A 26,012-nucleotide genomic window follows, 5' to 3' on the forward strand; every position below is an offset into this window, starting at 1 on the left:
CCGTTTAAATGTCTCCTCCCATTTTCCCTCTCTTTCAATTCAATTCGGCACCCTTGACCATGTTAACGAAACATGAAAATAGAATTACAGGTACGGAAATAAGGTACTGTGCCTACGGAATTTCACATGAACAACTAAATGAAATAGAATTGGGGGCAGCCAAAGGAATATCCTAAACCAAGACTCAATAATAAAATCAACTGTTGCAAACGAATTATTTGTACATACTAATAACAAATACAATATTATGTTAAAGTAAGTTTCCAGATTCAAATAGCCATAACTTTGACAAATTTTTATATTCTGCAAAAATAAAAACATCAATTGCGTCGCCCATTTCCAGAAACCGTTAAGTCCACAAAAATTGATATTTTAGTTTTGTATATCATCTGATAGATGGCATTGTCTTACATCTTTTTAAGCCACATTTATAGGTACTATATGCGTTATTTCCAATTCAAATTTACGACTGAATGTTGGCTACAGTTCCAGAACTCGTTAAGTCCTTGACTGTTGCAGGTCCATAAAACGTCATGTCCATTAGAGTATACAGGGACAGAGCCTGGTAAGTCCACTAGAAAACAGTGCATTATAGAAGATACAGTTTCAAATAACTTTATATACCTACTTTCCTCAATAATTTCTGCTAAATTAATAAATAAAAACCACATTATGTTAGGTATGTTAAGCTCGTGGATGGTCAAAGAATCTTCAACAACTGTAAAGAATATTATTCTACTGTTCCTCCTTGGCTACTCGTTCATACCGTCTGATAGTGTGTTTGTCCATATCAAGGAGCAAGTTAAATCAAGAAGCCTTATCTTGAAACTTACTGACTATGAACGAATTATAAATGAGCTTGAGGCGTCATTAGAAAGGCAGAATCATGAAAATTATATTCATTTTCTTAGCTTTCATCCACGTTATCGTATTAATTGTGTTTTCAGAAATAACCTCTTAAAAGGTTTGTTTAACTCATGAATCATACTACTACTTGTACAAATATTATGTTCCAGCTGCATTTTTTTGCTAGTGATAAACTGATAGTGATATGCTATAGTAACAGGCTGATTCTAGTCGATATTTTTTATTTATAATAACTCAGTAAATAAGTAATTCTAATCTAAAATGTCTTTATGTATTCTCTCTTGTTGTGTGCCATCTTGAATATTCAAATGCTGTTGCAAACTCCGTTATGTCCCAGTTACAGAACCTAACACCGTTAAGTCCAACTTAAAATATTTAATTAAAAATAAACCATTACAGTATGATTTCAGCACTGCATATAGCTCAGATGGGAATAAATCGCGGTATAAAACTAAACAAAGAAATTACAGAAAAGAAAATTTAGAAAGAAACGACAGTTTTTCCTGATTTCTATAAAATTTTGTTCGAAGGCCTTAACAGATATTGAAAATGGACGACTCAATTTATACCTAAAGAAATGGAAAAAAGATAAGCTGAACTCCATCGTGTTGTTCAATAAGAAATAGTCGTTCTTCTATGTTATATACTGTATCTCTTCTTTGTCTCTCTATCTCTTCCCGGTCTCAAGAATTTACACTTAACCTAAACGCATCTAAATCATAGGTTATTCTGTTCGCGAACCATAGATTAATTCCTGATGTCAGCGACCTGAATGTTCCACCTGTGAAAATGAATAAAACAATTAAACCGTTTAGCTCGACAGTAAAAAACCTCGGAGTTCATTTGGAATCTAATCTCAATTGGGAAAAACATATAAAATATACATGTAAGAAGGTATTCTCTATTCTCCATTCACCAAAAAGATTGTATCATTATCCATCTAAATTAAAACAGACGCTGGTACAGACACTCGTTCTATCTCACTTCGATTATTGCGACGTTTTGTTCAATGATATCAGTATACAGGGTGGAAGTGAAATAGCCATGCAGATTTCCAGAGCTTATGTTTTTTTTTTTTTCAAATGTTTAATAATTCCTTATTCGGTAAGTATTGCGAGCAGAATCATGATTTTTGTCCATATCGACAGGAAATCTAATAAAGAATAATTTATCCCTGTGACGTATTTCAATATCGTCCACGGTTTTCGTGTAAATTCAATTTTAAGAACCCCTAAATTCAAATGCACGAAGCGAACGCGTGGCAACGTCTTGGCAGCTTACGTAAGGAGACTCACTGAGTTCGTTGACCTCTTATATTTGTTTGTAAGTAGCGGCGATGTTGTCGGACTGCTGAAACTTCAAACTTAATTTTCTAATTAACTGTGCATTTAATCACAGAACGTAATATAGGTTTTATATTAAATTACGTGTACCCTATCGTCTCTTTCAATCGGCAAGGCTATTTCACTTCCACCCTGTACATGCAATGGGAAATAAAATAAAGTAAAATGGAAGGAGAAAGACTGAAAATAGACAAAATATGTTAACTTTAGTTTATTAATGTAGGTAAGATATTTATTTATTTTATAACACAACAGACTGAACAAAGTTTTGGTGTAATTTATTTAATATATTCAATAGGGATGAATATAAAATAAAATAAAGATATAAGACAGAGGGTAACGGAACACACGAGAGAAATAAAAATGTCCTTCACTTGTTAGATCCCAGTGGACCAGTTATGATCTCATGCCAGTGTTTTCGTGGTCTTCCCAAATTTCTCCTTCCTCTTGATACAAAGGCAAGAATTTGTCTAGGCTATCTAGTGCGATCCATCCTTTCGACATGTCCGAAGTCTATATTGTTGAACAAAATGAACTATAGGATCTATTTTTAGTTCTTTCAGTATGTCTTCATTTTCACGGTGTTCGAGCAATGAGCATCCCGCTATCCGTCTCATAAACCTCATTTCAGCTGCTGTTAGTCTTTTCTCATCAGCTTTTCTGATTGTCCATGCCTCACTGCCGTAAGTCAGCACTCGTCCAGCTAGTGTTTTATAGACTAGCCTCGTATGTTTTTGAACTTGGGAGGGCTTGAAAACGATGTTGAATACTCCAGTGGTTTTTATAAATTTGGATAGTTTGCTTGCCATATTACATCGGCAATATAAGAGAAATTATAGCCTAAATAGTTAAATGAATAGACATGTTCAATTAGTTTATTATTTATCACGATTTTACTTGGTATTGGATTTTGTCCTAAAAATGCCATTATTTTTGTTTTCTCTGTTGATATTTCCATATTGAAATCTGGAGAAAAGAAGAATAAAAAACGGATTGTTATAAAAATGAAGGAAGAAGAAATTATTCTTATATTCCTTGAGAATTTACCTTCATTATTTACATATAATATTCTTTTAAAAAAGTATATTTTCCTAAGAAAATATCAGTATTTTTTGTGATTTTGAAGCAAATATTTACAAGAATATGTTGAAATATTTTTGCTGTTTGAACAGTTACCTTCTCCAAATGAACCAAATTTGTAGTAGTAGTAGTAGTAGTAGGTTTATTTTGCCTGGCAGAGTTAAGGCCATGAGGCCTTCTCTTCCACTCAACCAGGTTTCAATAATATACATGAGATACAAAATTTGGTTACAAAACAACACAAAAGAAAATAATTTAGAAATTACATAAAATATAGTAGGAAATTACAATAGACAAGATCAGTTACATAATATAAAATTACAAATAGTCAAGATCAGTTACATAATATATAAAATAAAGTAGAAAATTACACATAATCAAAATCAGTTACATAACATAAGGGGAATACACACACACACAATTTATAAGACCTAAAATGCCCGAGACAAATTGGACGATTAATTTACTTGAGATATATTATTCAGTTAATATACTAATTGGAGAATACATATGGGTGACGAGACATAAAATGTTGATTAGCAAAGTCCTACTAAATGGCATACAAACACAAATGATTAAGTAATATATGAAGATAATAAAAAAAGAAAAGAGAAAAAAAAGAAGAAGAGAGAGGAGAAAAAAAAATAACTTGGTCATTTAAGACTATTTAGAAACTTCCGCACGAGTCTAGTTCTGTTCATTAAAGACATTTCTAAGTAGAGTGTACTTAAAAGATTTTAGTCTCCGACTGCTCCTGATTTCCTGTGACAAGGAATTCCAGGAACGAGCTGTGCGTATTGTGAAGGAAGTAAATTATTCAATATTGTCAATAGGAAAGAAATTGGAAAAACAAGGGACAATAAATAGATAATTGAAAAACGTAAGAGAAAGGAAAAGAAAGAGAAATGGATTAGTATAAAAAGGAAGGAAAGGAAGAGACAAAAGAAAAACTAATTAATGGAAAGGAAAATAAGGGAAGCCTCCTCTTCAATAGGAAAACTCGTAACAGCTTCCCGTTGCTTTTCTAGCAGTTCTGTACTTCGAACCCCGTCTGCTGTTTGAACACTTTAAGCTGACCAAACTGTACAAGAACCCTGTGGTAATGAAATCTTAATTTATTGCACCTTTACGTTATCTACCCATCAAGAAGAGACATTAATGTTAAACATTCCGGATAATTTAAAATCCGAATCCAATCTTAGCATTTAGCAATTTCCTTGCAACTTGTATTTACTCGTTATTAATAGTGCAGTCAGTATTCCCCCCTAATTGTTTATTAATACAGTTTCAACCCGTTGCGCGGTGTAGCCATATTACCAGACATTAAGTATGCCTACGTGCTCCTAAACTTCCACTGTCGTTTATACCCATCTTCCACATTCTTTCTTTCTTTTTTATACACCCATAATTATCAGAGGTTCTTCTGTACCAGCACAGCGAAGATTATACCTTCTGGCAATGAAAATGGTGTAAGCAGTAGTGACCTTGAAAATTCTTAAATATCTGAACGCCTAGTACTAAGCTTAATTTCTGGGTTATCTTGTTATAAGAGCCTCGAGTAATACAGGCTGCTTCACAAATCCCTTTACTTAAGAAACATAGGCAAGATGACGAGTATTAAAACCTTTAAATGAAAGAAACTAACGAATTCCGATTAACCATATTCATTCACATTGTACATTCCTTTATTTCTATTACTGTGAATTCATAACCAATGTTACCAATTCGCGTAAAATACAACTATTACAAGATTTGAAGATTTTATGGGACGCCTGATATATAGAGATGTTGCAATTGCCTAAAGGATCTCTTAAGGGTCTATCTTGTTTTGTAGCTTTTAATGTTGAGGATGTTACAACGAAGGTCATCTATCATAAAACGATTTTCAAAGTTGGCAATACTCAAAGCGATGTATAACTTTAGAACAAAGATCCTGAGCTCCACATTATACACCCTCACGCTAATTTCATTAATATGTTCTTACAAAAAGGGGGGAGGGGGAAAGAAAATGAAAATGTCATTACTACGTTCTTAAAAAAGGAAAATATGTTTCTTGTTCACATCACCAATGGAAAACTCAAGACTTATTTTATTTTTATTTAAATTTAAATATACAGAATAAAGAATATAATTACAAAACAAACAAGAGAAATAGAAATAAAATAATACAAGCCATATAAAAAGAAGATACAGTAGTATTAACAAAATTTGAGACCGAATGAGCAGCGCTCGTGCTCGGTCGCAGTTCAGATATAATATTAAAATAAAAAAATAATAGTAATAATAAAAATAAATAAGTAAAATAAAACAGGAACTAAAATATAATTACAGCTGCAATGGAATTATATAATATAATATTAACACTAGAGAAGAATAATATCGCACGTGAAAAGTAGGACTAATATATATTTCAAAATTATAGAATACAAATATAATATAGGTTGATTAATTCATACACATAGGCTATAAATTTATTTAATCAAATTGAAGATATTAACACGTTTCTAATTTTCTTGTTATATGTTAGTGGGTTACATGTTAGAAGTTCTGGGTGTAATTTAGTTAAAGCATTGTACAACCGAGGGCCAAAATTAATGCTATGCTTTAGACCAGCAGATGTGAGACATTTAGGTTCTACTAATGTTGAATTAATATTTCGTCTTGTGTCATAATTGTGTGTCTGTAATACAAACTTATTACGATTTTTATGATAAAATTTTAACAGTGTATACTTATAAATTTCTTCAATATTAAATACATTAAATTCAGAATAAATTAATTTAGTTGGATAATCGAAACGTTTCTTCAAACAAATTTTAATTATTCGTTTTTGTAGTAAATTTAACGGACTAAGATTAATTTTTGTACTTCTACCCCAAACAATTATACCATATTGAATGATAGACTGAATAATGGCCAAATAAACTCTAATGGGTAAGTAGCATCGAAGATTAATGAATTTATAAATTGTTTTACGAAGCCTCTTACAAAGATAAGTAATGTGATGAGGCCATTTTAAATTCTGATCAATAATGATACCCAGATATTTGACATACGTGGCTTCTTTCAATGGTGGACATTTACAACTTTTGGGATCTAAACAATTTTCACTGTGTATTATTAGTCTATATTCATCGCTAAATTTTAAATTTTGAACACTGGCAGCTGTTAACGAAAAAGGAACTAAAGTTGATTTAGATATATTTAAAGAAAGGAAGTTGGAATTAAGCCATTTTTAACAATGTTAGCACCTATGAACAAAAGAATTTACCAGACTCTGAAGAGAATGTAGCTAATGATGGTAATGATGAAATTATATTCTGTGGTAACATTTGAAAGGTTGTCAATCAATCTTTAATTCATTTTTAAGAAGTGTATGGCTGTAGGGGGAAAACTATTTGTTGCCTTTCAAAACATCTTCTACATTGAATATTTTCCTTTAATATATTTTAATAACAGACCTATCATTTCGCCGCTTTTTGCTCCTGTTCTATGCCTAATATATTTTTATTCATATTCTTCGTTTTATAATTCTTAAATATATCCAACTAATAAAAACTCTCTCATTATAAAATCTCAACAGTATCACTTCTACTTATTCCTGTCACTCGTAGCCTATTATTCTTACAGCTTATCATGCTTCCTCTCTTCTTAAACTGTAATTCACTTATTTATTGCTAATCTTCCTTGTTTCTACTCTTCTTTCTCAACATTATCTTATTCGCCTTCTGATTTTTGCCGCTATTTCTCACCTTTATATTTCCTAAAATATTTTACGTCTTCTTTTGTAATTCTCCTCCTTTATATTATGTTTCCTATTTCTCAACATATTCTACTCTCTCTATTTCTTTCGATTGTCACATTATCCATAGGCTTTTTCTCGTTAATTCTCTTCTAATTATTTCTCCTCATATTTCCTTGCATCTTCTCATATTTCTTCTCTTCCAATTCTTTCTCCTCATATTTCGTTTCGTTTTCTCACGTTTATTCTCTTCTAATTCCGTCTCCTCGTGTTTCGTTACGTCTTCTCATGTTTATTTTCTTCTAATTCCTTCTCTTCATGTTTCGCTACGACTTTTCATGTTTATTCTCATCTAATCCTTTCTCCTCATATTTCGTTACGTTTTCTCTTGGTTCTTCTCTTCTAGTTCTTTCTCCTCATGTTTCATTACGTCTTCTCATGTTTCTGTTCTTCTAATTCTTTCTCCTTATATTTTGTTAAGTCTTCTCACGTTTATTCTCTTATAAATCCTTTCTCCTCATGTTTCGTTACGTCTTCTCATGTTTATTTTCTTCTAATTCCTTCTCCTCATGTTTCGCTACGACTTTTCATGTTTATTCTCATCTAATTCTTTCTCCTCATATTTCGTTACGTTTTCTCTTGGTTCTTCTCTTCTAATTCTTTCTCCTCATGTTTCATTGCGTCTTCTCATGTTTCTGTTCTTCTAATTCTTTCTCCTCATGTTTCATTACGTCTTCTCATGTTTCAGTTCTTCTAATTCTTTCTCCTTATATTTTGTTAAGTCTTCTCACGTTTCTTCTCTTATAATTCTTTCTCCTCATGTTTCGTTACGTCTTCTCATGTTTATTTTCTTCTAATTCCTTCTCCTCATGTTTCGCTACGACTTTTCATGTTTATTCTCATCTAATTCTTTCTCCTCATATTTCGTTACGTTTTCTCTTGGTTCTTCTCTTCTAATTCTTTCTCCTCATGTTTCATTGCGTCTTCTCATGTTTCTGTTCTTCTAATTCTTTCTCCTCATGTTTCATTACGTCTTCTCATGTTTCAGTTCTTCTAATTCTTTCTCCTTATATTTTGTTAAGTCTTCTCACGTTTCTTCTCTTATAATTCTTTCTCCTCATGTTTCGTTACGTCTTCTCATGTTTATTTTCTTCTAATTCCTTCTCCTCATGTTTCGCTACGACTTTTCATGTTTATTCTCATCTAATTCTTTCTCCTCACATTTCGTTATGTTTTCTCATGGTTCTTCTCTTCTAATTGTTTCTCCTCATGTTTCATTACGTCTTCTCATGTTTCTGTTCTTCTAATTCTTTCTCCTCATGTTTCATTACTCTTCTCATGTTTCAGTTCTTCTAATTCTTTCTCCTTATATTTTGTTAAGTCTTCTCACGTTTCTTCTCTTATAATTCCTTTCTCCTCATGTTTCGTTACGTCTTCTCATGTTTATTTTCTTCTAATTCCTTCTTCTCATGTTTCGCTACGACTTTTCATGTTTATTCTCATCTAATTCTTTCTCCTCACATTTCGTTATGTTTTCTCATGGTTCTTCTCTTCTAATTCTTTCTCCTCATGTTTCATTACGTCTTCTCATGTTTCTGTTCTTCTAATTCTTTCTCATCATGTTTCATTACTCTTCTCATGTTTCTGTTCTTCTAATTCTTTATCCTTATATTTTGTTAAGTCTTCTCACATTTCTTCTCTTATAATTCCTTTCTCCTCATGTTTCGTTACGTCTTCTCATGTTTATTTTCTTCTAATTCCTTCTCCTCATGTTTCGCTACGACTTTTCATGTTTATTCTCATATAATTCTTTCTCCTCATATTCCGTTACGTCTTCTCATGTATCATCTCTTCTAATTTTTTCTCCTCATGTTTCGTTACGTCTTTTCATGTTTTTTCTCTTTTTCTCCTCTTTCATATTTTTTAATACATCTTCTCTTGTTTCTACTCTTCTTTTTCCTCATGAACTGCGTAAGTCTTGTCTCGTTATTCTTCTCATAAATCTTTCCACTCAAAATTTTGTTACGTCTAATATTGTATATTCTCTACTAATTGTCCTCCCCCATCTGCCCCTGTTTCTGTTCTAATTGGGGCGTTCCTTGTAATAACAACTTGACGTATGTTACGTCGTTTTCCCGTTTCCAGCACATATAAATCCTTAGTAATACATCTCCCTTCCGACAAAATATTATTGCCCTCCAGCAAATACAGCGCCCTCTATAAACATTTGAATGTCATTCTGCGCAATGCTGTTACACTAGATCTAAAATATTTGATACTCTGTATCTGAAATTCAAGGTTCTGTAGTAAAGTTCTTGTTCTATTGAACGTCTAAATTCTCCTCCCTCATACTTTTTACATCTTCTCTTGTTTCTACTATTCTTTTCTCAAGTCATTAACCTCTACCCTCTTTCCTCCTTTCTCTGTAATCCTCTTTGAATTCTTTTATGTTCGGATTCCTATCATAATCTATCTCATTTTACTTCTAGATATCACTTCACCTCCTCTCTTCCTTCTTCTTTCTTTCGTCGTTACATCAATATTCCTCCTCTTCTTTTTCCTATTCCTCTAATTTGTATGTCTCCTTCTCCTTCATTTATTTCTTACCTCTTCATCTGTTTTTTCCCTTTCTTTGCATGTCAATATACTGTTTTTTCCTTCATCTCTTATTCTTCACTGTATCTTTCTCTTCTCTTTTTCCACTTCGTCGTACCACCCCTATTGATCTATATCCTTTTCTTTTTGTCTTTCTCTTCCTCTGTCTTAGCAGTTTTCTTTCCTTTTTCTTCTTTCCTTTCTATTTCTTCTTTCTGATTTGTGTTCTCTTTGGCCCTCTTCTTTTCCTTTCCTCTCTTTTTCAAAATTTCCTTCGTTGGTTATAATGAACCTTCATTCACGTCGCCTTCCTTAATTTCTTTTCTCCTCTCCTTTCCTTTTCTTTTGCTCTCAATATTCTCCCCTCCGCTTTCACTTCATATTTCTCATTATTTCACGTCGTATTCAGCAGTGAGAAAGCTCCACAGCTTGTCAACCGTTCATTAATTAATTCCAAAGTACTCTGCAGTGAGATATAAAAACAATAACTTTCGCAAACAAAACACGTATGTAGTTGAATCTGTTTTTGTGTCCGTCTCTATTATTGTTTGCAATTAATATAAAAATGTTCAAATGCAAGCTACTGATAATTGTTGCAACACAGACACATTTTAACGTCCAACACATAATATAAAAACTAATTGCTTTCATTGATTTCGTTTTATTTTTCCCTTCCACATGAACAGCTTAAATGTGGACACCGGGGCAAACTACAAAATAATGCCCAATGCTGTATACTTCATCAACGAAATTAATTCTATAAATTAAAACAGAAAAGCTATTTCTGACAATGGGGAAATCATTCTGTATTCAGACCCTTCTCAACAGGCTGACATTTGTGAAGCGAGGCTTGGGAAGCCGTCGCTTAAATAAAGGATAGGATAGGATAGGATAGGATAGGATAGGATAGGATAGGATAGGATAGGATAGGATAGGATAGGATAGGATAGGATAGGATAGGATAGGATAGGATAGGATAGGACGGGTCGAAACAGAAATGGATGTGATGGGATGAAAAGCGATAGGACAAGTTATTTAGGAAGTGAGGGGATAAAATAGAACGGGAATGGCGTGAGGTAGAATAGGAGAGAATATCTTAGAACAAATTGGGATAGTACATGATAGGATAGGATAAGATGGAATAGTGCAGATAGGATTGATGTAATGAGATAGAATAGAATAAGATGAGATAGGATGGGCTGGAATGGAATAAGTTAATATAGGATATAGTATAATGGAATGTGATGGTATAGGATGGGATAAGATGGTACAGGAGAGAATAAGGTAGAACACGATAAGACAGGATAGCATAGGATGAGACTGGATGGCGTGGGATAGAATATATGGTATGAGGGATAAACTATAATGAAATATGATGAGGAGATGGGATAGGATAGAATGGAATATGATAGGATATGATAGGACAGGATAAAATGAAGTAGTATAGGACAGAATAAAATAGAATATATGATAAGATAACGTAGTATGAAATAGAAGATAACATAGGTAGATATCTTATGTATGATAGTGTAAATAGGATAAAAATTAATGGGATAAAATGAGTTGGGATGGTGCAGAAAAGGATAGGATAGAGTAGATAAGATAATATGGAATATAAGAGTCGGATAGGATGGCAAGATAACCTAAAATTAGGAACAAAACTCACCTAAAACTTGTTCCACAGCAGTTAACACTTGCTCTGAGGATTTGTTGATACTAATATTTATGCGTGAAGTTTATGGTTTGTTGATACTAATATTTACGCGTTAAGTTTATAACACCATGAATGAAGAATAGTATTGTGCTTGTTTGGCTATAATTATTCCAATTATTACTTAAGAATCTTACTGAAAAAGAAACAGAAAAAGAAATGCCTGTGTGTTAAACCGTGGATTGCAAAACATGATAAGAGAGGTATCCATCAGAACTTACTGAAAGAACTACAATACGAAGACTTGAAAAGTTATACAAATTATTATAAAATATTATTATTATATAATATTAATATTGTGTTATACAAATTATTTATTTACATTTCACTTCCTTCACACTCCGATATCAGAATTTTTGTGGTAGCAACAGTCCAGTTATATGTGCGTTACGCCATATTTGTTTCAAGGTATAGAAATCTTTTATCAAAGAAACTTTTATAAAAGAAAATTCATTACACTGTCATATATTTTATAAAAGATTTTTGTCAAAGAACTTTGATACTGTAATAGCAACCATAGGATAGAGTAGTTAGGATACGGTAATTTAAGGTAGAATAGGTTAGGATATGCTAAGTTTGGACAGAATAGGATCAAATGGAACGGGTTGGGATATAGTAAGACGGATTTTAATAGTAGGCTTGTATGATGGGATAGAATAATGGGGTGAGATGGGAAGGAATCGGAAGGAATTTAATGAAATGAAAAGAATAGATAGAAACGAGATACGTTAGTGCAAGTTAGAATGAGTTTGAGTTGAAGTAAAGGGAATGTAATGGACAGGAAGTGTATGATATTAAAGGAAATGAAACGGAATGATGTGGAAAAACATAGAATGGGTTAGCTAGAAGTAAAATATAATCGAACGTGATGGGATTCGCTAGGGTAAGCAAGGATACTATCCGATATGATGTAGTAGGTAGAATAAAATAAGAGGAGGCTAGCATGATAGGCCATATGATACAATACATTTCATTATAGTAATACGTGTGATGTCATCTTACAGTCACATTACATTATATAATTTATACGTATTATTCTGTTAGGTACTTCCACGTTAAATATGCCTTTTATACAAGATTGATAACTACAACCTACGCAAAGAAAAATGACGTTGCCGTAGCGACTCAGTGAGTTGGTTCCCCCCTAGCACAATCTGGCATGTGTTGCTGGTTTATAAACTTGATAGTTCTGACGCTACAGTCTTTTGTTTGGAGCGCAAAGTGCTCGGGATGGCTTCTAAATATTTATATGCCCTGAAGTGCATCCGTCTAACTCCATTGTTCATTTCCTAGTTTATCAATCCGCTTTGTGTCACACGAAACTGGAAACAATAAACAATTGAATAAATTGTTTACCACAATCTATGGCGGTACAGAAAATGGGACATGAGTGGTCCACATGTGTTCTTCTATTGTTATAAACTTGACTCATGCCAAGGAATTAGTCTGGGTTCTGTCCTGCGTATTTCCTTGCTTTCAGTCTTTGCTTGTTTATTCCTTCCTAATGCAGTTTATTATATCTATCATTTATGTTTACTTCCTACATATCCACTCTTTTCTTAAATGAATATAGCTCACAGTCCTAATAAACTATCACTCAATTTGTATCTTTTCTTGATTAGTGTACTTTCCTTCCTATAAGAGGCTTTTAGTTCATAAATTCGAATTTTGAATTCATTTTTGTATTTGTTCCAATAAATCCTACAGGGACATCATTTTATTTTTACTTGCATTTTTATTGTACCCGCATTTCTGAATGTACTTCACTCTCACCCCTTCACTAATGTCCTTGCTCCCGTCAGACACACAAACTTACGGCCGCTGTTGCATTCGAAGTCTTCAAGCACTGAAGTAAACACTGCAGTGTATAGTGTGTTTCATAAATATGATTGCGTTTTCTATAGAAGAAAGAACCTACAGTATATTAATAATATCGTACTAAAAATTATATTCAAGAAACGATAAATTCAATTTCAGAGAATATGCTTCAAAATGTTTTTAATAATATGCTTACTGAATTGAAGCCTGGATTGTAATGAACGGCAACCATTTTCAGCAACTTGTTTAAAAATTCAGATTAGCTTTTTTTGAATTGAGGTGGCTAGAAGCAAAGGAATGCTAGTGACATTTGTAATAACATGAGTTAAGTGGATCCAGTGTAAGCAAAAGTATCTAAAATTTTAGTGGCAAAGGGATATTTTAATCGCACCTCACATTAAAATTTAAATAAAAAATTTCACCGATTTTACGAAAGCTTAAATATTTAAACCCCATTTTCTCAAAAGTAACTTAAGTGCACTTACAGCCCTTTACTTATGACCCCCTCAATTTAAATGCACTCTCTATATTGTATTTTAACATCAATAATTAATATGCTAAATAAAGTAGACATTACATAACGAACACAGCCGCCTGAGTTTTTTTTAATGTTACTACTCTACTGTATTTTGATAAATTCCGCAAAAGTGATGATAAAACTGAAAATCGTAATATCGTATTTCCCTACAACATAAATGGATACACTACTTTTCTCTCCTCCTATACCTAGTAAAATGATTTGTTTACATATTGCACTAGCAACATCAAACTCCTATAATGGAAGGGGGCAACAGTGTTTCCGAGCATAGCCAGGTTAATGTTAAAAATGTTTGTAAAAATAAAGTGATGTCCCTGTATAATGACTATTTCGTTTATATGACGTCATTCCATTTTCGACCAATGAAGTGGAATGAAATTTTGAATTCCAACCATCACAGTCACACTTTGCGATAATTTTTGCAGCTAGATTTATCGCTATCAATTTATCGCATGGCCGTTCTTTTGTTTAGTCATTGTCGCCAACTGTTCCCTCGTAAATCGATGATCATGAACACATTAAGATGCAACTACACGGTTAAACTTTTCTTTCAACTTTAAAGCAATGAATGCAAGATTAATATTTAATATTAATTAATATATTTACGCAGTGAAGACGACGTTCAAAACGGCGCTCCATGTAGACATAAAATCTTCATGCATCTTAATTTAACGTACGTTTTAAACTTGATTCTTTCAATATTCTTCCCAGATTGCATGCATACGCGATTGGAATATTGAACTGTGTAGATGCAGCCTTAGTTCCGTTACACACTACAGCGAGAATGCGTTTGCAGAGCTATAAAAAAATGCTTTCCTGTAGCACGTAGTAACGGTCGAAATAAGGCACAGCTGACACTGGTCCTCCTCACACAGGTAATCTAACCTATAACTATAGCCTATAAAATACATCTTCATCTTCCAATTCTATGTCCATTGTAGACTATCTGAAAAAATTACATTCCTTCATTCAGATTAGATAACTGCGTTTTCAACAATTCTTCATTTAATTAATGTATTAATCAGGTTACTGTAATTATATTATAAAATTTTAAATTAAATCATGATTTCAGCAGATAATGAAAATGTATTTATATTATAATAAGAGAAAAGTACAGTACATGTAATTAACATTGTTAAACCTATATATTATTTTAATGTACCGAAGTACATATGATATTTCCATGCAGATATTCTGCGTCATCATACGATGAAAGAGTAATGGAACGGAGAAAAATTCTCTCCGGCGCCGGGTACATTAAAATAATATATATGATATGCGTAAATCACTTCGTGATTTAAGACGGCGCTTATTCCGTCGGATCCCGGCCAACTAGTCACTCATATCGAGTGCACCTCAGCACATGTGTGGACTTTGGTCCTGCGTTCATAGACATCCATGACGTAGTGCAGAGGGCGGCCACTAGAGGGAACCCAAGAGTTGGAGCTTAATCTGAGACGATTCTAACCGGCGTCGGGGTTGTATCCGGTGTGGCTTAGTGGATAAAGCATCAGCACGTAGAGCTGAAAACCCGGGTTCAAATCCCGGCGCCGGAGAGAATTTTTCTCCGTTCCATTACTCTTTCATCGTATTGTTAAACCTGTATTTCGCTTTTCGCAATTGGCATTACTGAATAATAACATCGAATTTCTTTATTGCAGTAATCGATATTCATCTATTTCAACTTCACAATGTCTGAATAGGTTAAGTATTCGTAAATATACAATTATTAACATTTTGTGATCGAATTTTAGGGATATATTATTTACATTTTTATTTTATTCAAGAAATAGTCCTAATAAATATCACTCGAGGTCTGAGATTTCCCAGGTAAATCCACTCGCTTCGCTCGTGCATTTATCGGCAGATCTCACACCTCTTGTGACATTACTAAAGATAATACAAACATGTGAAGTTTTGATATTCCAGTCTTTGACTTATTTATTACAGCAAAATATGTCCACAAAGTTATTTTTTGCTAATACATCTTAGTTAACGTTTTCGCCCCTTATTATGGGCATCATCAGACTAATGTATGGATATCTATATGTATGGTAACAAATCCATATTACATATTGCAAAAGTTAAAAAATTTAAAAACGACCTTCAAATTGAAAAACAATAAAGATTAAAAATAATTAACAAAGATTACATATATAAAAATTTTATTGAAAATATGCATATTTAATATTAACATACTGAATTTGTCTATGAGATAGGAAGATTTTACGAAATGCATGTTTTTCTGTCTTCACTATGTTTGTTATGGGTGGATTGTTGAGTACTTACTCTACGCAGTGATTATATGAATGTAGAACAACCTGTAAGTAATCAATTGTTTATCTTGTTATTTAGTGATGTGGAAAAGAATTAAATATGAGTACTTTTTACAAAATGTACAAAACGTCTGCAAAAAATTCTGTGATTACAAATTTACAAAACCAATGACAGAAAAAAATATAACTAAAATCATTGAAATAATGTACTAAAGGTGAAGAGAAGAGCATAGTATAGAGTGAAATTTAATAACGTGTAACAGATTATGAAATAAAATAAGTTACCAATGAGTGTGTAGGATCGCTAAAATAGTGATACATGTACAACTGAAACTTATATACAGAGTGTTTCAAATATACGGGGCATAATTTCAGGTGTGTATTTCCCACATGTAGACATCAAAATAGTTCATTACAACATGTGTCCGGAAATGCTTTATTTCCGAGTTATGGCCTTCACAACATTGAAATTCACTGGAAACATAACTCATGTTTTAGAAGACACTCCACTGATCAATCGTCAACACATTCACTTCTTGCATGATGGCGCTCCTGCACACTTCAGTCGTACGGCTCGCCGGTACTTGGATTGAAGGTTTCCTGATCGATGGATAGGTAGAGGTTTCCCAATTGCTTGGCCTCCACGCTCACCTGACCTGAACCCTCTCGATTTGTACTTGTGGGGCCATTTAAAATCATTGGTTTATTCGTCTCCGGTGCCTGATTTGGAATCCCTTCGGAATCGAATTGTAGCATGTTCTGAGGACATACACAATACTCCTGGAGTTTGGGATCTTGTTCGCAGGTCAATGAGACATCGATGTGAGGTCTGTATTCAAGCAGGAGGTGGACATTTTGAACATCTTCTGTAATGACAACGACCTGCGGAAAGAAAAACGTTCCGGTGAATTTCAATGTTGTGAAGGCCATAACTCGGAAATGAAGCATTTCCGGACACATGTTGTAATGTACTAATTTGATTGTCTACATGTGGGAAATACATACCTGAAATTATGCCCCGTATTTTTGAAACACCCTGTATGTGACAATGTTTGAAGATAAAAAACAAAATTGAACTTTCTTTATTTCATAATTCTTTATATTTTCCATTTTATTCATTTACTTACCTATTTATATCATTTCACTTTCACTTTCGTCTTTTCATAAGTCGTTCATTTTCTCTGTTCTTAGTATTTCGTTTTTCCCCTCTTTCCTTCTACGCTTATATTGTTTTCTTCCATTTGATTTCTTTCCCTCCTTCCTTTTCTTATATATTCTACTCTTGTGCATACATTGGTTGCTGAAGTGTCCCGGATCCTAAGCCTGCTGATAACTATATAAACTGTTGCGTGTATAAATATTTACCTAACTAATAACTTCAAAACACTAAAACGTCACTTACCATGTTTTACTCCCGAACCCCTCAAGTGCTATTTCCAACTTAATGAGCACAATTAAAATATTATCAAAATGACTGTTTTGTATGACAAGTTTGGAGATAATTCTATTGGTATTTATACAATACATGCTTTACTTACTTACTTACTGGGTTTTAATTAACCCGGAGGTTCATTGCCGCCCTCACATAAGCCCGCCATTAGTCCCTATCCTGAGCAAGATTAATCCAGTCCCTACCATCATATCCCACCTCCCTCAAATCCATTTTAATATTATCTTCCCATCTACGTCTCGGCCTCCCTAAAGGTCTTTTTCCCTCCGGCCTCCCAACTAACACTCTATATGCATTTCTGGATTCGCCCATACGTGCTACATGCTCTGCCCATCTCAAACGTCTGGATTTAATGTTCCTCATTATGTCAGGTGAAGAATACAACGCGTGCAGTTCTGTGTTGTGTAACTTTCTCCAGTTTCCTGCAACTTCATCCCTCTTAGCCCCATATATTTTCCTAAGAACCTTATTCTCAAACACCCTTAATCTATGTTCCAATCTCAAAGTGAGAGTCCAAGTTTCAAAACCATAAAAAAACAACCGGTAATATAACTGTTTTATAAATTCTAACTTTCAGTTTTTTGGACAGCAGACTAGATGATAAAAGCTTCTCTACCGAATAATACTCTACAAATTAAAAAAATAGTGTGATATCTTGCACAATATATTCGACACAAATTTTTTTCAAAATAACTTTTATTTCGTGTGTTCATGATGATAAAATCATGTTTATTGAAATATCACTATTCATTTTAAAAAACATATGAAAATAATGCATATAAATTAGATTTTAGTACGCATAAAACTCGATTTTTGATAATTTTTTGTGAACTTAAGAGCTTTAAAAACTCGACGAGTATGGTGGGGGGAAGACTGAATGGACGAATGCACTGCAGTTATTCAAAAATGTTGTCTAATAACTTACATTCTAAAAGTAATTGATTTACGGTCAATCAAAAATTAATCAATTTTGAAGTGAGAGTCGTAGAGTGGGGACACGTGATGGGGAGAACTAATGTGTTTTAACCAACGGTGATGCAGATCCAAATGGAACAGGGTGTTCATCAATATTGTTTTCTATTCTAGGAGGTGAGATATCAACGGATGTTATAGCTCATGCTACGATTCCCTTTATAGCTTCTATTCTTTGTTTTAAGCATTCCATAAATCTGATCAGACAAAAACTTATTTGATTTCCATATGTCGCGTTTATTTCATAATAGATATTACATTTCATTTCTGTGTTGTTTGGGTAAAGGGAGATAAATCATAAAATGATTTTGGAGACTTTTACACTTTTACTATGTCACACTACTTTTGACCAATAAAACGGTACGAAAGGACGTATTTCAAACAAACATGGCTGCTTATCGCACAATTTCATCGCGTCCCTAGCATTTGTTTATTTTTATCACTACCCTAGCATTTGTTTCTTTGTTTGCCAACATTTCAAACTGCACTGGTCTGGACGTCAAAAACAGAAAATTACAAACCACTCCAGTCGATGCACAGCAGTTTAAAATATGACTCACATTGGCATTCAAGAACAAGAATTAATAAAGATCACTGGTCATAGCTATGCATCTTCCCTGAAACCCTATTTACAAATAAATGAAGAGCACCATTCGGAAATCCTGAATAAGTTCAGGGATACACCATGTACATCACCGAGTTCACTTCTTTTACGCACACGTCCAATATAACATCAACTGAGCCACCAACCACTAAAACATTCAAATTTGAAAATTGTACCTACTTTCAATAATTGTTTCTTTTAATATTATTCATGTTTATTTCTTATTTCATCATTGTTAATTAAAATGTTTCTTGTTTATTTCATCATCCCTAATTAAAACTTTTCTAACACTCGTTTATATTATTTAGGTTTTGTTATAACTTCTGCTATATGATATTATGAATAGTCACGTATCAGAGATTGTTTAATAGTAAGATTTATTGAAAATCATCTGTCAAGTGACGTTTATCACTGGGATCGGGATAATTGAAGTGGAATGCAACTGTTTTAATAAAAATGAAACTGAATCAACAAAGCCTTCTTGACCAGTAACCGTCCACAGAGTTCAATGAAGATTCCATAGTTGGCACAACTGATAAGAAAACAGCTATTCGTAACATACTACTGCCATCTACTAGCGTAATATTTATAATGTTGAGATGGTACAAATTTGAAGACAGTTTTGTATTTTCGTAAGTCAATTAATATTTCATTGTATTGGACTACTTCGTTACCGGTACTTCTAATCTTTATATACTTTCTTCTAATCGTGTAATAGTTCATTAAATCCCACTCGAGTTTTGATTTTCTCTAGATAAATCAAAACCTCTAGAGAGATTACTGTTGATAAATGAATATTAAACTTCGGACCCTTTTCCAAATAATTTTCTACACAAATAAAACACAACAACTGCTAATATTCTTTTGATTTTTGCACACCCACTTGTATCATTTAACTTGTGTGTTCATCTGGGGAACAAAATTCCATCTGCACAAAACAATGTCTTATTCCCCTTTACCCGAACACCACAGAATTTTTTTCTTATGTGCGGGTATTATACAAAATTTCGCCAGGAAACAGGTTTGGCTCAGGTAAATACTGTCGTTCATTTACTGTTATAAACGAAACGCAATTGCCGGGGAAATATTGTGTACTTCTCCCTGGATCGAGGCGTGGGAACGTTATGTGCTGCGTAGTATTGTATTGTATTATATTGTATATTTATTAACATTTCATGGTATTCATACATTGCTTCACAGCTAGAATATGGAACAAGTCAAAAAACTTAATACTGCTATAAAGTCTTAATTTATAGTCACAGTCTAGATGAAATATATACAGAAGAGGTTTACAATATAGTCTAATATAGTCTACTATTACAACACAAAGTTTTAGTGCCAATTTCATGAAGCGTTGTTGAATGTCATGAATTCACCTACAGAATAGAAGGCGTGAGAAATTAAGCATTTCTTTTATTTAGCCCTAAATAATCTTATGTTTTGAGTTTCATTTTATATCGATAGGGAGGATATATATCTTGGAGCAACAGTAACAAATATAAATGACACTCGGGAGGAAATTAAACGCAGAATAAATATGGGAATTGCCTGTTATTATTCGGTTGAGAAGCTTTTGTCATCTAGTCTGCTGTCAAAAAATCTGGAAGTTAGAATATATAAAACAGTTACATTACCGGTTGTTCTGTATGGCTGTGAAACTTGGACTCTCACTTTGAGACAGGAACAGAGATTGAGTGTTTTTGAGAATAAGGTTCTTAGGAAAATATTTGGGGCTAAGAGGGATGAAGTTACAGGAGAATGGAGAAAGTTACACAACGCAGAGCTGCACGCATTGTATCCTTCACCTGACATAATTAGGAACATTAAATCCAGACGCTTGAGATGGGCAGGGCATGTAGCACGTATGGGCGAATCCAGAAATGCATAGAGAGTGTTAGTTGGGAGGACAAAGGGGAAAAGACCTTTGGGGAGGCCAAGGCGTAGATGGGGAGATAACATTAAAATGGATTTGAGGGAGGTGGGATATGATGATAGAGACTGGATTAATCTTGCTCAGGATAGGGACCAATGGCGGGCTTATGTGAGGGCGGCAATGAACCTCCGGGTTCCTTAAAAGCCAGTAAGTAAGTAAGTAAGTACGTAAGTAAGTAAGTAAGTAGGGAGGCTATTAAAAATGTTTACTTCCATATAACGCACTCCTTTTTCATTGCACGATAGACTTGCCGATGAGTATGAAAGTCATTTCTTTTAGTAAACTGTTGAATTAGTTACAAAGTTTTTCACGACTACGAGAAAGATTATTAATGAAAAAATATACTGACAAGCCATGGGCATTATTTGTAGTTTTTTTTTAAATAGTCCTACACGATTCCCTAGATTTAGTACCTACCATTATTCAAATTACTCTTTTTTTGTAGTAGGATTATATTGTTACTATCTGTGGAATTTCCCCAGAATATTATTCCAAAACTCATTATCGAGTGGAAGTATACAAAGTATATTGTTTTAAGGTATTGATTTTTACTATCATTTGCATAGACCTAATAGCAAAACATGCTGAATTTAGTTTGGGGGTAATTCCTTTAATATGATTTTTCCAATTTAACACATTATCGATTTTTCAAGCCAAGAAATTTGATTGTTATTGTTGTTTCTAATTGGGACCTATTGTTAATTATTGCGCTTGAAATTTGCGAGGTTGAATTTTGACAGGATTTAAATTGAATTATGTTAATTTTGTTACAATTTAACACTAATTTATTGACTGAGAACCAGTCACATATTTTAAAGAGAATTTCCTCTGTTGAAGATTGGAATGTGTTGGAGTTATTGGCTGTAATTACTATACTCGTATCATCTATAAATAATATGGGATGACCTACATCTTTTATTAGAGGGGCAAGATCATTTACGAACACTAGAAAAAGTGGGGGACCTAATAGTATGGTAAGATAAAAAAAGGCTGAAGAGAAGTCAATGTTAGAACATTAGTATACAGCTGACTTCCACTCAGTGAAGTTCAATTTAGTCCTTGGCAATATAGCACACATTATAACAGGAGATCTTTTCCTTCATTATAACAGGAGGTTTCAACCTCCGTTGATCGAACCTTTATCAATCGGAAATCAGCAAGTCATGTAAGTGAATTTTTATGAACAAATTTAAAAGTTATACTCTGTGCTGTATTTATGAAATACAACATGTGCGGTACATTCATGATTTATTTTTATTTTCAGCACATTATGGGCAAAATATAAGGGCAAAGTAGAAGCAGTTCTGAAGTCACATAGTTGTGACTAAGTAGGTAGAATGCATGCGAGGACAAGAACACATCCTATTGTTTACGCAAGCCTGCTAGATTCATTTCTAGCACGAAACAATCGTTACACTGCTGCAAAAATAAAATGCGAATAAAAACACTCAAAAGAAAATTTTCCAAAGAATGTTTAATTACAACAATTGAAGAACTTTTCTCACAACAAGTGTAGGAGTTTGAATCTATCAGCTTGTTTCCTTACACCGTGCTGCGTTCCATCCGAGGTCTAGCCGAGGACGTTCAGATACAACTAGCAATTATTTATCAGTCTTTCATTTGTTTTTCTTTGGCAATAGATATAAATACTGATATTAGCGATACTTCTCAACTGGTGATTTTTGTAAGAAGCGTTATTGAAAACCTTCAGATTAAGGAAGAGTCCTAGATATTGTTTTCATAAAGGGTACTACTACTAATTCCAATATTTTCATGTCGAGACTGTAAAAATTATTTTGGACTTCGTTGAAATAAACTTTTATTCCTGGCAACCAATGGTGCTCCTTCCATGGGTGGAAGTAAACCGGGTGTAATATGGACTTTTTATAGACTCCAGCTTAAGATGGGATAAGCACATCGAATACATATGCACAAAGCTATCAAGAGTTTTATATTTATGAAAGAAATTAACGACTTGCGTTTCTCAAAATTATTTTAGATCTGCCTACTTGTCTTTCTTTCAGTCGATAATCCGATATGCCCTAATTTTCTGGGGAAATGGTACCAAAATTGCAAGCGTCTTGATTTTACAAAAGAAAGCCATTAGAATTTTATGTAAATCAAACTCTCTGGAACATTGTCGGCCACTTTTCAGACAATCACGGTTTTTAACAATCATAAATTTATATATATAATATATATATATATATATATATATATATATATATATATATATATATATATATATATGATCTAGTACTTTACACTCGACAAAATATCGACAATTACTCATTAGTGGCCAATATATATGATCATGAAATTAGAAATAGTGAACAAATTAATATTCCATATTGTAGATTGCACAAGAGCAACACAAACTTTTTAATTATGGGTATGGAATTATATAATAAGCTCCCCAGTGAATATTATAAATTACCAATCAATAGCTTCAAAACTAGATTTTATAATTGGTTATTAAATAATCGTTTTTATTCTGTTGTCTGTCAACACAGACTTGTATGAAATTGTATTTTAATAAATAAGTTTAATTGCAATTTAGTTAGTTTTCTTTAATTTAAAAGTTTCAAATTATTATTGTATTATTTAAATCTTACTGTTTCTTTTATTAGTGTTTTTTTTAAATGTATTTATATGTTTTTCAATGTCTTCTGACGAAGTCTAAAACTGTATGTCTAATGGGCAAATGAATTGAATTGAATTGAATTGAATTGAATTGAATTGATTTGAATTGAATTGAATTGAATTGAAATGAATTGAAATTAATTCTAAGGGACGAAGTGGAAAGCGTTAACATATATCATGAAGTTATTCCTGTTTACATTATACATCAACAGAATTCATGTGCGAAACAAATTAAAAATGGTAAGTGTTATGAAAGTAGTTGCAAAAACCTTCAACGCAATTAGATCGAAAGGTCTCACTCATCGTAAATTTAAAGTCTTTCTTGACGAATGTATTGTGAGTATGGTGATCTGTTATACAGTGAAGTATGGTGGCTAAGTCGAGGCAAATTATTGGGTAGGTTCTTTGAACCTCATTCACAGAAGAAAAAGAGAAGCATGTATCATAAGTGAAAAATAACAAAATGGATTTGTGAATTTGCCTTCCTAATGGAATTATTTGAATGCTTTAAACCGTTTCCTTCAAAGTAAGAACAAGATTATTACACAGTTACATGATAGCGTGAAGGGGTTCAATATAGAACTACATATAGGCCTAATTAACAACACATTTTTCAAAATTAACTACGATGTAGGCCTACTAGTCTCTTAAGTCTTTGGATTTCGAAAAATAAGTTCACACATTACGCGATCTGCGCCAGGAATGTGATTAGAGATTTTTAAAGACTAGAAACAATTTCAATTTTATTTTGGATTATTACCTGCAATTGGAACTTATTGATTTACTTTGCGATAGTGAATTGAAGGACACATATTAAAACAAAGGAAGTTTATCTGACTTTTATATGAACTTCTCATGTGTTATATTTACCCGATTGCACAGACATGCATGTTCGGATACACACATCTGTGCGAACAGTTCTTTTCTATGATAAAGATAAACAAACAATGCCATGAAAGCCAAGTATACGATCACAACTTAAAACGTTCTCTCAGATTATGTACTACACAAACAATAGTTTAAGATATATCCAACAAAAAAGTGTAATAAAATTTTGCGTGTTTTTTCTTCCATTTCGGGATAAAAATTATTATTTATGAAACATTTCATACCGTGTTTTGGGAAAACCATTTTTTTAATTCCAAATATGCTTAGTCAGTTTAAGATAGCGCTGTATTATGATAATAAATAATTGAAAGAATAATTTTAATTTTGTCCTTTAAATGTTCAGAAATTTCATCCGAAATGTAATTTGTCGTTCTACAAACGAATTTTACAATTTTAAATTTGTTCGGACCAAATCTGTACATTTAAAGCGCAAAACTAAAATTCATTCATTCATTATCGTAATATCCTGCTCTCTAGAACTGACTGAACATTTTGGAACTTAAGTCAATGGTATAATCCTAAACTGTTTATATAAAACAATTTTTATCTTCAAAAGAAAACAAAAACGAGCAAAATTCTGTGAAACGTTTTTCTTTGATATATCTCAAAAAATGCATTCATTCATTTAGTGATCTGCCCAAAGGCAGGTCTTTCACTGCAAACCTAGCTTTCTCCAGTCTTTCCTACTTTCTTTTGTCTCCTCATATGAACCATATATCTTAATGTCGTCTATCATCTGATATCTTCTTCTACCCCGAACTCTTTTCCTATTCACCATTCAAAGAATAATCCTCTGAAATTAATGTCATTACTATAGCCCGGATGTTAGACAAAATGCCTTTTTTAAACTTAATGTATGTATGAAAAACCTATTAAGATAAACACGTTTCCACACATTTGGGGACGATAGGTCCAATTTTTATTTTGCCTTTTTTGCCTATTTTAGCTCCCGTTACCTATTTTAAGGTTAAATGCCTTTTTTTAGCCTTTTTACGTCGTTATTGTACATTTTCTATATTTTTAATACAATTAAAAAAACCGCACATATATTATATAAAAAACAATAAAGAAGGGTTGTACAAATTAAATATATATATTCACCTCACACAAATATTCGCTGAGAATCTTATTCTCCAGCAATACTTATGTTTCCAAGAAGTCGTAAACTTTATTCCCCTACCGATTCCATCTTTTATGTCACTTAACAAAGATGTTTGAACAGTATAACCCTCAGTGCTCAGGCCATTTCGGGGTTTACCAGCGAAAGAAAGGGGATGAGGGAAGTATTAAAAGCAAATCTCCAGGTCCCGTTACTGTCGTCGCTTGCACGCACAAGTCACGCGTACTTTGAAGTCTCTAGTCCCTTATCACACCCCTCTTTTTGAGACAATATACAGTCGGTTTTTCCCGATCTCTGAAAGAAAGTAGAGACAGTCCTTCTGAAATAAGTTGTTTTAAGTTTGCTCCATTCACTTCAGTATAAGAAGAAAAATCTTTTTTCTCCATGAAAAACGTTCTTTCTAACAGGCGGCTCACTATGACAGTTGACAAC

Source organism: Periplaneta americana, chromosome 2 (assembly GCF_040183065.1).
Source record: "Periplaneta americana isolate PAMFEO1 chromosome 2, P.americana_PAMFEO1_priV1, whole genome shotgun sequence".
Lineage (NCBI taxonomy): Eukaryota > Metazoa > Arthropoda > Insecta > Blattodea > Blattidae > Periplaneta > Periplaneta americana.